The 16,708-nt window shown below is 39.7% G+C and overlaps 1 protein-coding gene across 4 annotated transcripts in view; it reads right to left on the bottom strand.

Annotated features, from left to right (window-relative positions):
- Positions 1-16,708, bottom strand: part of ANO10 (anoctamin 10) — a 236,493-nt gene that overhangs the window by 70,868 nt on the left and 148,917 nt on the right. The window lies entirely within an intron of this gene.

Here is a 16,708-nt window from a genome sequence, read left to right on the forward strand (position 1 = left end):
ACTGGAACTCAATCACAAGGGGAAAGAACTTAAAAAAAAAAAAAAATGAGGTTAAAGAGCATCCTACTGGGGCGCCTGGGGGTTTCAGTCAGTTAAGCTACTGCCTTCAGCTCAGGTCATGATCCTGGGGTCCTGGGATCGAGTCCCACATTGGGCTCCTTGTCCAGCTGGGAGCCTGCTTCTCTCTCTGCCTCTGCCTGCTTGTGCTCTCTCTCTCTCTCTCTCTGACAAATAAATAAATAAAATATTAAAAAAAAAGAGCATCCTACTAAAGAATGAATGGGCCAATGAGAAAATTAAAGAAAAACTTTAAAAAATTCATGGAAAAAAATGAAAACGAAAATACAACTGTTCAAAACCTTTGGGATGCAGCAAAGGCAGTCCTAAGAGGGAAGTACATAGCAATACAAGCTTTTCTTAAGAAACAAGAAAGTTCTCAAATACACAACTTAACCATACACCTAAGAGCTGGAGAAAGAACAGCAAATAAAGCCTAAACCAAGCAGGAGACAAGAATTAATAAATATTAGAGCAGAAATCAATGAATAGAAACCAAAATACAGTAGAACAGATCAATGAAACTGAGAGTTGGTTCTCTGAAAGAATTAATAAGGTTAACAACCCTCTAGTCAGACTTAGCAAAAAGAAAAGAGATAGGACCCAAATTAATAAAATCATGAATGAAAAAGGAGAGATCACAACCAACGCTGAAGAAATACGAACAATTATAAGAACATATTATGAGCAAATATAAGCCAGCAAATTAGGCAATCTGGAAGAAAGGATGCATTCCTACAAACATATAAACTACCAAAACTGAAACAGGAAGAAACAGAAAACCCGAACAGACCCATAACCAGTAAGGAAATAAAAAAATCCCCCAAAAAACAAGTGTCCAGGGCCAGATGACTTCCCAGGGGAATTCTAGAAAACACTGAAAGAATTAATACCTATTCTTCTGAAGATGTTTCAAAAAATAGAAATGGAAAGAAAAGTTCCAAACTCATTTATGAGGCCATCATTACCCTGATTCCAAAAACCAAAGGCCCCACCAAAAAGGAGAATTATAGACCAATATCCCTGATGAACACAGATGCCAAAATTCTCACCAAGATACTAGTCAATAAGACCCAACAGTACATTAGAAGGATTACTCACCATGACCAAGTGGGATTTATTCCTGGGATGCAAGGGTTGTTCAACATCCACAAATCAATCAATGTGATACACTACAGTGTGATACAGTACATTAATATGATATACTAAGTAAATAAAAGAAAGGACAAGAACCATATAATCCTTTCAATAGATTCAGAAAAAAGATTTAACAAAATACAGCCTCCTTTTTTTGATTAAAACTCTTCACAGTATAGGGATAGAGGGAACATAACTCAGTATCATAAAAGCTATCTATGAAAAACCCACAGTGAGTATCATTCACAATGGGGAAAAATGAGAGTTTTCCCGCTAAGGTCAGGAACATGGCAAGGATGTCCACTATCACCACTGCTATTCACCATAGTACTAGAAGTGCTAGCCTCAGCAATCAGACAACAAAAAGAAATAAAAGTCATCCAAATCAGCACAGAAGAAGTCAAACTCTCACTTTTCACAGATGACACAATACTCTATGTGGAAAACCTGAAAGATTCCACCTCAAATTTGCAAGAACTCATATAGGAATTCAGCAAAGTGGCAGGATATAAAATCAATGCACAGGAATCAGTTACATTTCTATCCACTAACAATGAGACAGAAAAAAGAGAAATCAAGGAGTCAATCCCATATAGAACTGCACACAAAGTCATAAGATACCTTGGAATAAACCTAACCGAAGAGACAAAGAATCTGTACTCAGAAAACTACAGAACACTCATGAAAGAAATTGAGGAAGACACAAAGAAATGGAAAAATGTTCCATGCTCATGGATTGGAAGAATAAGTATTGTTGAAGTGTCTATGCTACCTAGAGCAATATACACATTCAACGCAATTCCTATCAAAATACGACAACTTTTTTTCAAAGAGCTGGAACAAATAATCCTAACATTTGTATGGAACCAGAAAAGACCCCGAATAGTCAAAGGAATGTTGAAAAAGAAAACCAAAGCTGGTGGCCCCACAACTCTGGACTTCAAGCTCTATTACAAAGCTGTAATCATCAACACAGTATGGTTCTGACACAAAAACAGATACAAAGGTAAATGGAACAGAAGCGAGAACCCAGAAATGGACCCTCAACTCTGTGGTCAACTAGTCCTCAACAAAGCAGGAAAGAATATCCAATGGAAAAAAGACAGTCACTTCAACAAATGGTGTTGGGAATATTGGACAGCTGTATATACACAGAAGAATGAAACTGGACCATTTCTTTTACACCATACACAAAAACAGACAATGGATGAAAGATGTAAATGTAAGACAGGAATCCATCAAAATCCTAGAGGAGAACACAGGCAAGCATCATTTGTGACCTCAGCTGCAGCAACTTCTTGCTAGACACATTTCTAAAGGCAAGGGAAACAAAGGTAAAAATGAACAACTGGGAATTCATTAAGATAGAAAACTTTTTACCTTAAAGGGAACAGCTGACAAAACCAAAAGACAAAAGAATGAGAGAAGATAGTTGCAAATATCTTATCAGATAAAGGACTAGTATCCAAAATCTATAAAGAACTTAACAATCTCAACACCCAAAGAACAAATAATCCAATCAATAAGTGGGCAGTGGACATGAACAGATACTTCTCCAAAGAAGACATCCAAATGGCCAACAGACACATGAAAAGTGCTCAACATTACTCGGCATCAGGGAAATACAGATCAAGACCACGATGAGATACCACCTTATACCAGTCAGAATGGCTAAAATTAACAACTCAGAAAACTATAGTTGTTGGCAAAGATTGGTGGGAGTGCAAACTGGTGCAACCACTCTGGAAAACAGTACGGAGTTTCCTCAAAAAATTGAAAATAGAGCTATTCTATGACTCAGCAATTGCACTACTGGGTATTTATCCCAAAGATACAAATGTAGTGAGCCAAAGGTACTTATACCCCAGTGTTTATGGCAGCAAGGTCCATAATAGCCAAGCTACGGAAAGCACCCAGATGTCCATCAACAGATGAGTGGATAAAAATGGAATATATATATATATATATATATATATATATATGAACACTATTCAGCCATAAAAAATGAAATCTTAGCATTTGCAATGATGTGGATGGAACTACAGGGTACTATGCTAAGCAAAATAAGTCAATCAGAGAAAGACAATTATCACACGATCTCACTCATCTGTGGAATTTAAGAAATAAAACAGAGGAGCACAGAGGAAGTGAAGAAAAAATAAAACAAGACAAAAATCAGAGAGGGAGACAAACCATAAGAGACTCTTAATCATAGGAAACAAACAGGGTTGTTGGAGAGGAGGGGGGTTGTGGTAACTGGGTAATGGACATTAAGGAGGGCACGTGATGTAATGAGTACTAGGTATTATATAAGACTGATGAATCAGTGACCTTTGCCTCTGAAACCAACAATACATTATATGTTAATTAACTGAATTTAAATAAAAATTAAAAAATAAAGGAGAAAGAAAAAAAAAAGAATGAGAAGAAGAACCAAGAGAATTTGTCAGAAATTCTGAATATAGAACTGATGAGGCAGAAAGTATAGCACATCTCCTGACATAAAGGCAGGTCCTCCCAAAGAAGACTCAGAAAGACACCAATGTCAGATTCAGCCCCACAATAGGAAAGGATTGGGATAGGGAGTGTTCACCAAAGTGAATGTATTAAAAACCTGCCTTCAGAAAAACTAGGGCCACAGGGAGCCCTTTCTTATGCCACTTTGTAACAGAGTGACTGTAAGGTTCTTCTCTTACACTAAAGCCAGTGACTTGCCCTTTAAAGAAAGCATGTGATCATCTGGGAGAGTCTTTGTGTGGGACTGCTAGGCCCAAGAGAGAAGCCACACCCACAGTCATACCAGGCTCCTAGTAAAGACTTAGAGGCCAGACTGAAGTCAACAAGATGCTGAAATGGAAAGCCCAAACCTTGTTCCTCCACTGAGATATCGACCTAACAGCAATATACCATCCAAAAAGCCTTTATGAGAACTCCAAAAACCAGTTAAGAAGTTGCAGTACTCCAGGAAAGCACAAAGTGAAGAACGGCTACTTTGAAATACATAAGAAAAGTCACTGGATTTCACCTGCAATAGCTCCTCTCCAAGCTGGTACAACTAAGCACAACTGGGAGAAAATACCCAACTCATGGCTTCTCCCTCAGGAGAGGAGAAGAAGAGTTGAACATATATCCAATGTTCTGGGTTTTCAGGGCATTGCCCCAGGGACTGATTTCTGTCTCAGTAGACTCAGAGTCCTGGAAAGGATGTGACATGTTTTGGATGCCTGGGGGCCACTAAGAGCAACATGAGCTTGGTGGCATGCTGAAGTACCTGCAGTACTGCAGACAGACAATGGAGGGAGCAAGAAATCATAAACTCCTGAAAACGAAACTGACAACCTTCCTAACTGGGAAATTACATGCACAAGTTCAGAGAAGACACATTCCCAGAAAAGGTGTGAGACACCTCCAGCTCTCTAGCTGGGCTGACTGATGGGAGTTTTTTCCATATACAAAGCTAGTCTGTAAAGACTGGGAGAGGTGGCTATTTTTTTTTAAATGCAAAAACCTCACTGAAAAATAATAAGGCATATGAAGAAACAGGGAAACATGGCACCATCAACGGAAAGTAATAAATCTTGAAAAACCAACCCTAAAGAAACAGAAATGTATAAATTACCTGACAATTCAAAATAATTAACCTGAAGAAACTCGATGGGCTACAAGAAAGAAAACTAACTGAAATCTGGAAAATAATGCATGAAAAAAATGGGAATATAAACAAAGAGACAGAAACTATAAAAGAACCAAACAGAACTTCTGAAGCTGAAGATTTCAATAATCAAGAAATTCACTAGACGGGCTCAACAGCTGCCTTGTTCAAGCAGGAGAATCAGTGAACCTGGAGAGAGGCCATTTGAAATTGTCAAGTCAGAGGAATGGAAGGAAAAAGAAAAATGAAGAAAGCCTAAAGGACTTAAGGTACATCGACAAACAGACCAATATACGCATTCTGGGAGTCCCAGAAAGAGAAGAGATTAAAAGTCAGAGAGCTTATTTGAAGAAATAAGTGTCAAAAAGTTCCAAGTCTGAGAAAGGAAATGGACACACAAATTCAAGAAGCACAAAAGATTCCAACTAGATAAACCCAAAAAGGCCCACACTGAAACACAATGTAATCAAATTGTTGAAAGAAAAAGAGAAAATCTTAAAAGAAGCAGATCTACAAGAAAGGACCCATAAAATTATCAGAGAGTTTCTTAGCAGAAATAATACAAGCTAGAAGGGAGTGAGATGATATATTCAATATGCTGAAAGAATAACCCTGTAGCCAGGAGTACTAAATTCAGCAAAACTGTCCTTCAAAAGTAAAGGAGAAATTAAGACCTTTCCAGATAAATAAAAGCTGAGAGAATTCATCACCACCAGATCTACCTTACAAGAAATGCTAAAGGGCATCCATCATGTTGAAATAAAGGATGCTAGACAGCAACACAAAAGCATATACAAACATATAGTAAATATTACCATATTACATATTACATATTACCAAATATTACAAAGGTAAATATTGACAAACACAGAATCCTGTAATACTGTAGTGGTGGTATACACATTGTTTTTTTGTTTTTTTTTTAAATTTTTTTATTTTTTCAGCATAACAGTATTCATTATTTTTGCACCACACCCAGTGCTCCATGCAATCCGTGCCCTCTACAATACCCACCACCTGGTGCCCCCAACCTCCCACCCCCCACCCCTTCAAAATTCTCAGATCGTTTTTCAGAGTCCATAGTCTCTCATGGTTCACCTCCCCTTCCAATTTCCCTCAACTCCCTTCTCCTCTCCATCTCCCCTTGCCCTCCATGCTATTTGTTATGCTCCACAAATAAGTGAAACCATATGATAATTGACTCTCTCTGCTTGACTTATTTCACTCTGCATAATCTCTTCCAGTCCCGTCCATGTTGCTACAAAACTTGGGTATTCATCCTTTCTTTTTTTTTTTTTTTTTACAGCTTTATAAACATATATTTTTATCCCCAGGGGTACAGGTCTGCGAATCGCCAGGTTTACACACTTCACAGCACTCACCATAGCACATACCCTCCCCAATATCCATAACCCCACCCCCTCTCCCAACCCCCTCCCCCCATCAACCCTCAGTTTGTTTACACATTGTTTTTAATTCTGGTGTACAACTTACAGGATAAAAGCATACAAAGTAACTATAAAACTATGTGAATGAATACAGTATATAAAAAACAATCTGTGACATCAATAACATAAAATTGGAGGGGAGACATGTAAAGGAGCAGAGATTTGCATGTGAATAAAGTTTTTATCAGTTTAAAATAGACTGTTATAACTATGTTTTATATACCCACCATGTTAACCACAAGAAATACCTACAGAAGAGACACAAAAGAGAAATGAAAATCAAAGTAAGGCAGTACCAAAAAAAAAAAAAAAAAAAAAAAACCCCAAAAAAACAAAACAGTGAAACACAAAGAAAGGCACTGAGGAGAAAAAGAGGAACAAAATAACTATGAGAGGGGCGCCTGAGTGGCTCAGTGGGTTAGAGCCTCTGCCTTCAGCTCAGGTCATGATCCCAGCGTCCTGGGATCGAGCCCCGTATCGGGCTCTCCGCTTAGCGGGGAACCTGCTTCCTCCTCTCCCTCCTGCCTGCCTCTCTGATTACTTGTGATCTCTGTCTATCAAATTAAAAAAAAAAAAGATTCTCTCTCCCTTTCTCTCTGCCCCCTGCCTGTTCTTTAAAAAAATAATAATAATAAAATAACTATGAGACCCACAGAAAACAATGAAATGGCAACAGAAAATTTGCTACTATCAGTAATTACTTTAAATGTAAACAGATTAAACTCTGAAAAACACAGAGTAGCTAAATGGATAAAAAAACCAGGATCCAACTATATGCTATCTACAAGAGACTCACTTTAGAATTAAGGACACACATAGCATAAAAGTGAAAAGATGTAAAAAGATATTCCATGCAAATGAATGAGAAAGCATTAAAAAAATCTTTGTCTCAATAACACAATGAATAGGAATCTTCTCTGTAGTTTCAAAGGAGGCTTCTTGTATAGTGTCTTCAGTTCCTAACACCTGGTGGGTCACTGATGGACTCTGAGGGATGCAGTGTGGGCAGGGTATCTCCTGTGATAACAGTACATTATGCTCCTGACCAAGGTCATGGTGCATGCTTGGTGCAGTGAGGATGCACACAGGGCATGACAGGGAGTCACCATCATCACAAAGACCCTACACCTTTGGCTTGTCTACATGAGCTATTTCTCAAGATCAGTCAAATGAGTGAAGAGTTGGGTTGAAAAGGTTAGTGGAAAGTTGGAATCTAAAATAAGTGTACAGGGAAAAAAGCAATGAAAAAATATTAGGAGAGTTAGTTGATTAAAACAATAGGAGAAGAGAAACTGATTATAATAGAAACATAAAAATTCTTTTGTTTCTTCTTCGTCCATCTTGCCACTTAATAGAACCAATGCCAATTAGACCAAATGAACAGAAGGAATTAAAGGGTTACAAGTAAATTTAGCTGAATGCCTCATCAGCTCTTCCCTTTTGAAAGTATAATCACCATTGTTGAGACTTGCTAACAAAAGATTAGCAAGATTAGCACCTTATAGGTGAAGGACCCTGAGCGATGGCATTGTCTTTGGTCAACGGGGTGAAGAACTGGCTTTCAAGGCCTTGGCAATTCTGATGTCATCCAAGAGCAGGTCCTATGCAGTGCTGAAGTGATTTACATGTGCAAAACTTTTTCTCTTTCCATTCACAGCTACATTCCATGTACAAAGCAGTTTCTAGGCCAGATTTGATGACTGTGAAAGTGCAATCTGTGGGAGGGTTATATTTTATTTGGAGTTTGTTTTTCCAACAATTATTTTGATCACTCGACAAGGAAAAAAAAACAAGCAACACTTAATAACTGTACTTGGAAATGTTTTCTAAGGCCTACAAGCAAAGTGATACCCTAAGATTGTGGTTTTGTTTCACTATATACTTACTTCATTTACTTAAATTGGACAATCAAGTGAAAATTTAAATAGCGCTGGAGAAGCACACACTTGTCACAAAGGCAAGCCATGGTGCACTCCAAGGGTCCTCTGAGAGGTGGTGGCTCTACCAAAGTGCAAGAAAGACACACAATCAGCCTGCTTAAGTCACCTTCCTGATGCTTGCCTGGTCAGTGACAGAGAGTGAGGAGGCCCAGGCTCAGGAGACTCCACATGTGAAGTCTTACAGGAAACATAATTACTTTTCCTTTTAAGATCCAGTCTGGGGCCAACTAAACAGTCCTTTATGTACTGGCCTCACCAAACACTGTTTATCTTCAGAGATACACAGGCATGGCAGACACTGGAAGAATCTTTAAGTTGGAAAAAAAAAAGTCTCAAAGGCCCAATGGTGGTGGGAATTCCAAGCTACAGGTACAAGACAGGAGGAGAGTTCTTCTCCCTTCACTGTGGTGACAGCAGGATGTGACATATGTGACATATGTGATCTCAGGATGGCTCTGTGCTCACAGACTTCATTTCTTTCCCTCTTAGTCTTTTGTTTTCCTTCTAGTTTTGTTGCTGTTGTTTTCCTTGTAATTTAGATGCCATGGCCATGGGAAACATTTGTTTATTACAGAACTAAATGAGAACCAATCATGTTTAATACCACTTCTTCAAGGACCAAAAATGAAGTAAAGCTACCTGGCATTTCTTTGACACTACTGGGCAGAAGGCTCTGTCCCATCTTCTTGGTTCTACCTGCCTGCTTTGGACAAGCTTCAATTTGCCAAGACCCTCTGTGGACTTGGCCTCTGAAATGGGCCCCCTCCAGGAGCTGCTGCTTCTGCACTGTCCCTGCAAGGCCTGTGCTTCCCCCTCCTTTGCTGGAGCTTAATCCTCCTTTACTCTTATTATGCTACACAGTTGTTGTGAAGCCCAACTGATACGTAGAGAAGGAAATCGTGGCAAAGAGCTTCCAGAGAAGGGCCACCTGATGGGTAGTGATGTCTCTTGCCCCATCAGGAATGCAGAGATTTTAGAGCTGTAAGAGCTGAGTGAGCCTTTCAATCAGTTTGTCACTTTAAGGGCAAAAAACTGACCTACAGAGACTATGTCAGGGCTGACAACGAAGTTCTAGGTTCTTCACTGTACACACTGCTGTTGCCTCCCCCCCAACAACCTGCCTGAGGTTGTTCCGTGAAGACACTGTGGGTGGGAGAGCACAGGCTTGGGAGCCAGGGAGGCATCTGCACAGAGGGCAGGACAAGGTGCAGGTCAGTGAGCCTCCTTTCCCACTGTCGCACCTGACAAATGATGAGTAGTCAAGACACAGAAATGTTACTTTATTTTTTTTCAAGAGTTTATTTATTTATTTGTCAGAGAGAGAGAGAGAGAGAGGGCACAAGCAGGGGGAGCAGCAGAGGCAGAAGGAGAAGCAGGCTCCCTGCTTAGCAGGGAGCCTGATGTGGGACTCAAATCCAGAACCCTGAGATCATGACCTGAGCCGAAGGCAGACGTTTAACCTACTGAGCCACCCAGGTGTCCCAGAAATGCTACTTTCTGAAGTTCCTATGTTACTATTTTGTCAGATTAGTTTCTGACCACCTTCAACTCAGTTTGGGCATCCAAACCTTAGTGGCAGGTATTTAACTAATCGGGCATTCTTCTGAAGAAAGAAATTACTGCAAAGAATATTAGAGTCCTTCAATGGGGCCTCCTAAAAATCAGATGGTTATGTTTATAAATGAAAAGAGAAAGCACCTCCTCTTACTTTCATTTAAGTCCTCATTCTAATACAGTTAATACTGGTCATCTGCATATGTATATGTTTTGCTGAAGGCCACAATGTCACTAGCAGCAGTTTTAGGAGATATGCTGCTGGACAAATGTCTCTCCCCAAAATATGATTCTAAATTGAGAACTTGTGCCAGGAAGCAATGGGCTTCACATCTCTAGCACCAAACCACACCAAAGGTGTCAGCTGATTAACTGGGTGGCAGGTGACAGACAGTCAATAAACTGAGCGTCAGGTCCATTTTCATGGGAAAATCTATTCTGCAGAGGAGAAGAGCCAGAAAGACCAAGGGTATGGAGCAGGAGGGCCTCAGATTTCTATCTCCTCCACAGTGGACCTTTCACTGCTACTATCAGTGAGCAAATAGTTTGCTCAGTTATTGAAACATTTGCTTCATGTTTCCCTAAAACAAAATTCAGCATATTTACTACTGAATATATGCTTTCATTTACTATTTTGGTAACTGGCAAATTTATATGACACCAAATAACATCTCTTCAAAAAAGACCTTTGAGCACTTCTGGTTTTAGCTCCAACATGTAAAGAAAGCTTGGAAGTTTCACTCCTGTCAATACAATAATAAGACACTGGACAAATGGAAGACCAACTACTTTTCTTGGAACTGTCAAAGAATAGAGGGTGAACCACTGCTCAAAATCTGGGGAGTTAGGTGCATCTAGAGAGCTGTAGCAACCAAGATCTACTTACTCAGAATGGAAACTGCCAGAGCCATAAACTGATAGGAACACTTAAAAGGTGATTTTGCTGAATTGTTGGTGGCTGGGCATGATCAGCATAAGTGAGAAACCATTAAAGGGTAGAGTGCTAGGGGCCCCATACTTTCATAGGTGTTCCCTCCAGGAACCCAACCTGGTTCTCATGCTGAGAACAGAAGAAGGATCACCTCATAGATCTTACAGGGAGAAAGGAAGAGTAGGCATTATGAAATACTGTTCATAGCCTTCTCCATACAAAAGGCTTACCTCTAGGAGGAAGGACTTTACCAGAGCAAATTCTAGACCGTGGTTTCAGCTTTAGTAAGGAAATTCCTCCCCACTCCTGCCTCTCCAGCCTTCCTGTCTCATGCAGGGAAAACAAAAATAAAACGGAATGGCAGTCAGGGCTTCAAAGAAGTAGTCTGGAGCACCGCAGACAGGGAAGCGGGCAGGGGCGGGCAGAGAGCTCTACTCATGTAACAACACTTTTGAAGACCACTCTCCTGAAACACTGCCTCACTTAAAGCCTGAGGGTTGATCTGAAAATCAGAGAATTTGTCCCCTTCTCAACAGCTTATCACACACCAACAGGGCTCTAGTATAATAGTATATTACAGTTAAAAAAGCCGCAATACACCCTTTCTCTGAGGAGAGAAACACAGGGAAGCCCAACCTAAAGAGGGAGAAAAAAACAAGGACAGAATGGGAACTTAAAGCCTGTGGTATCTATGGCCAAAATAAACATCAAGTACAGCCCAACTTCCAGCCAGATTAACACAAATCCTGACACCAAAGGCCTACTTTACCTCAGCTGCTACTGCCTGATGCAACAGGTCTGGCTTTCAACAACAAATTACAAGGCATGCCATAAGAAAAGGAAAACACACTCTGAACAGATGAAGAAATCATCAGCACCAGACTCAAACATAACAGATTCTGGAACAGAATCTGTAACAGGGAGTTTAAAATAACTATGATTAGTATTGTTAAGGGCTCTTCTGGGAAAAGTAGACAAAATGTTAAGAACAAACGAATAATGTAAGCACAGAGATGAAAAATGTAAGCAATGATCACAGTGGAATGCTAGAAATTAAAAACTCTAAAAGACATGAACAATGCTTTTGATAGGATTGTCAGTTGACTGGACACAGCTGAGGAAAATAAGCAATCTTGAAGATAGGTCAAAAGAAACTTCCCAGTCTGAATCAATACAAAGAATGAAAACAACAACAACCAACAAGAAAATATCCAACAACTGTGAGACAAGTGTAAAAGGTATAACATATGCATAATTATAATCCCAGAGAAGAACAAAGAAAGAATGGAACAGAAGAAATATTTGAAGAAGTAGTACCAGAGAACTTCCCCAAATTAATGATAGACACCAAGTCAAAGATCCAGGAAGCCCCTAAAACATCAAGTTGGATAGATGCCAAAAGTCTATCCCCAGGCATATCATATTCAAAACTGCAGAAAATCAAAGAGATAATCTTGAGAGAAGCCAGAGAGGAGAAAAACACCTTGCGGACAGGGGAACAAGGGTAAGAACATGCCAGCAAGAAGAGAATGAAATGAAGTGCTTATAAAGTGTGGGAAGAAACCCCCACCAAATCAGAGTTTACATCCAGCAAAATTATCTTTCAGTGAGAAGGAGAAAGACTTTTTGTAAGTGGTATTCAAAAGAAATAAAAAGCAAATATAACAAATAGGCAACAGTTAAAAGCATGGTAATATTAAACCAACTGTATCAATTATCATTTAAATATAAATGGTCTAAATGTACTAAGAGACAGAGAATACCAGAGGGGACAAAAAGCAAAGCTTAACTATATGTTATCTATAATAAAAGTAGATACAAAGACTCAGATGAATTAAAAGCAAAGGAATGCACCAGATCTTGGTTTCTTCTTCTTCTTCTTTTTTTTTAAAGATTTATTTATTTTTATCCTAGAGAGGGAGAGATCACGGTGGGAGGGGAAGAGGGAGAGAGATTCCCAAGCAGACTCTGGGCCGAGCGTGGAGCTAGACATTGGGGCTGATCCCACGGCCCTGAGCCAAAACCAAAAGTTGGATGTTTAACTCACTGCACCACCCAGGCACCCCAGATCTTGGTTTCATTTCTTTTCTTTTTTCTTTTCTTTTCTTTTCTTTCTTTCTTTCTCTCTTTCTTTCTTTCTTTCTTTTTATTCATTTGACAGAGAGAGAGAGATCACAAGTAGGCAGGGAGGCAGACAGAGAGAGGAGGAAGCAGGCTCTCTGCGAAGCAGAGAGCCCGATGCAGGGCTCGATCCCAGGACCTGAGCCGAAGGCAGAGGCTTTAACCCACTGAGCCACCCAGGTGCCCCCAGATCTTGGTTTCTAATTTCATTCTTCAATACAAGGAACTAGAACTCACTGGAGAAATGGCTGATTCTAGGACTGGGGCAGGAAATACATAAGATGAGCCTGGAGCATTTTATCATGCCAGAAAGTAAGGGAGTGCTCAAAAAAGGAAACACACACGCGCACATACACATAAATTGGGGGGGAGGCTGTCAAAGAGACAAAGGAGCCAATTAAAAGAGCCCCCAAAGGCCAATAACCCAAAATATAAAATAAATATCCACGAATCTATATTGATACAAATAAATGATTGTATAAATAAATACATGGGGGGAAAGTGACAAATTTCCCTTGTGAAGAATTCCAAAAAAGCATAATGACCCACTCCTTAAGTGTGGGCTGAGCATAGGGACCTCCTTCCAAAGAGTACAAATGGAACGGGCACAACACAACAACTTTATAGTGCAGAAACCTGACATACGCTCACCTGGTGAACACTGATAAGTCATGTTGACAGTGTATGGCCCTGATGAGAAGAGCACTTCACCTCCATGGTCTTCCTCCCCCAAATCCACAGTCCAAGAAAAACATCAGACAAATCCCAAGTGAGGGATGTTGTCCAAAATATTGACCAGTACTCCTCAAAATTGTCAAAGTCATCAAAAACAAGGAAAGTCTGAGAAACTGTCACAGCCAAGAGGAAACTAAGGAGACAGGACAACTAAAGGCAATGCAGTAGTCCGGATGGAATCCTGGGACAGAAAAAGGACATTTAGAAAAAGGTACAGAAATCTGAATAAATTATGAACTTTAGTTAATAATAATGTATTAGCAGGAGTTCATTAATAATAGTAATGATAGATATTAAAAATAGGAGGTATATGAGAAGTTTCTGCACTATTGTGCCAACTTCCCGGTAAATTTAACAAGATTCTCTTATCATATACATTTCCTAAAGTTTTTCAGGTAAAACAAACTAGGGTTTGAAAGAAACCTTCTAAAAACAATTCAGCTAAATACTTGTTAATCAGTTCTCAGGTCCTATGGTTTCAAACCTATGCCCATGCTTCCTACAGCAGAGGCAATATATCCTGTCCCTGTTATCAGTTTCTCAGGAACTGTCCAAACACAGATGAGAATGAAGGCAACACACCAGGCAGAGGGAGCTAACACAGGTGTGTTCAGTTCTTAGAGCTGCTGGTAGGGAAGGCTACAGCCTCCACTGGCATTTGCTTCTGGGGACTGGATTTCTTTCCCATATTTCAGTATACATTAGGGATGGCTTCAATAAAGAATGCTTCCTATCTTGTCTTTCCCCTGGCTCACTAGGATTCAGCATTCATATCTACTCCTTTTAGAAATTACCAGCAATATCTGGCACTTGTCAGGTTTTGCCTTATGTAACATCTTACTTCTTTGCCAGAGCAAGGGAAGTGGGAAAACCAGCTGCATAGAGGCAGTGGATATAGAAGAAAGAGGAGGTAAAAAATAAAGCTGGTTCAAGAGTCTTTACTCAAAAAGAAAGAAACCTCATACAACTGAGTAGAGTTGCTGTCAAAGAAGAAAAGCTAGGACTCTACAGCTACACTTTTTTTTTTCTTCAAGATCAAAGTTAAACTTTATATTCTTTTTTTTTTTTAAGATTTTATTTATTTATTTGACAGACAGAGATCACAAGTAGGCAGAGAGGCAGGCAGAGAGAGAGAGGAAGGGAAGCAGGCTCCCCGCTGAGCAGAGAGCCCGATGAGGGGCTCGATCCCAGGACCCTGGGATCATGACCTGAGCCGAAGGCAGCGGCTTTAACCCACTGAGCCACCCAGGCGCCCCTAAACTTTATATTCTTCACTGAGATATTTTCTTAAAGAAAACACTGGTTTCTTACTTTTCTCTTTCTTAAACAAGTCAACTAGATATGTTTCATGAACATTACTGTTAGAAGAGCAGAGAAATCTGAACTACCTCTTTGGCAAAGTCAGGTTTTCACCAGGGACCCTTACAGTTACAAAATAACATTAACAATCACCCTGCTGGAAACGCTCAAGGGAGGGATTTTCATAAGCAGATAAAAATAATTTCTAAGGCTTGGCAATAGCAAAGACTATCTTTCCTAGCTATTCTGAGTTTATTATTTTAAAAATATTCATGTTTGTACTTAGGTTTTTGAAATACATGTTTAAAGGTATTGGTTAGGGGGGAAAAAAAGCTAGCCAGTGAAAACTCTCCCTCTGCCCCTGTCTGCCAGTGCCCTCCTGTGTCCCATATTCGCATATACAAGTAAATATGAGTATGTGATTACTTTTTGCTATTTTTACATAAAAAGTACAGCAATATTGTTCTGCACTTTGATTTTTGACTTACTAATATCAGAGCTCTTCCCATATTTTAAAAAAGATTTGACTTATTTATTGAGGGGGGGAGTAACAGGGGAGAGGGCAAACTCCCCACTGAGTGCAGAGCCCACGCAGGGCTTAATCCCAGGACCCTGAGATCATGAACTGAGCTGAAATCAAGAGTCAGACACTTAACTGACTGAGCCACCCAGGCGCCCTAGGGCTCTTTCCATATTAGTACATAGAAAGCAACTATAATTTACTTAACCCTCATGGGCATTTACGTTCTTTCCAGTATTTTGTTATTATTATTATTTTTTTTTTTTTGGCGCAAAAAGGTGATTTTTATTAAAGCACGGGGAGCAGGACCCGTGGGCCGACAGAGCGGCTGCACCTGGGTGGTGAGCGCCGGCTGATTCCAGTATTTTGTTATTATTAAGGATGCTGCAGTGAATAACCCCATGTATTTATCATTTTGTGTGTATGCAAATATATTTGTGAGATAAAATCCCAAATATAGAACTGCTAGGTCCATGGACACATGCAGTTTCAATTCAAGCAGATTTTGCCAAATTGTTTCATACGTGGTGTTGAGCCAGTATGCACTCCCAGCAGCTGAGTATGCGGTACGCCTGGCTCCCCCTGGGTAGACTCAGAATAATATGTCTCTTGCGGGTTTCTGCTAGTCTGATAGGTGACAACCGGTATTTCAGTTTAGTTTCAATTTGCATTTCCTACTTTGAGTGGTGTCGAGCATCTGTTTATACGCTTTAACATCCATCTGTATTTCATTAATGTGAACTTTCTGTTCACAATGAAAAGCATCTGGGAAGGTTGGAGGATTGAGGGAAGGAAAAAAAGTAAGGGAGAGGAGGAAGAAAATATATCTATTCAGTTCTGCACAAGGATAGAGACCTCACATTTTTGGCTTATATTAACCTAATTTATCTTGGAACATCAAATTCTAATGATGTTTTGCTATTATTTTTTATTAAGAAATTCTATTTTTAGAACAGTTTTAGTTTTGAGAAAAATTGCATAGAAAGTACAGAGTTCCCATGTACCCTCCCTTCCTTCAATTTCCCCTATTATTAACATTTTGCATTAGTGTGGTGAATTTGTTACAATTGATGAACCAATAATGCCACATTATTATTATTAATTAAGGTCCACAGTTCAAATCAGGGTTCATTGTATGGGTTTGTACAAATGCATAATGTCATGTACCCACCATTACTTATCATAAAGAATAGTTTTACTGCCCTAAACATCTGTGGGTCACCTACTCATCCCATCCTTTCTCCCTCCTCTCAGACCTCTGGTGACCATACAGTCTGCCTTTTCTACAACGTCATATAGTTGGACTCATACATG

This window comes from Lutra lutra, chromosome 1, assembly GCF_902655055.1.
Source record: "Lutra lutra chromosome 1, mLutLut1.2, whole genome shotgun sequence".
NCBI lineage: Eukaryota > Metazoa > Chordata > Mammalia > Carnivora > Mustelidae > Lutra > Lutra lutra.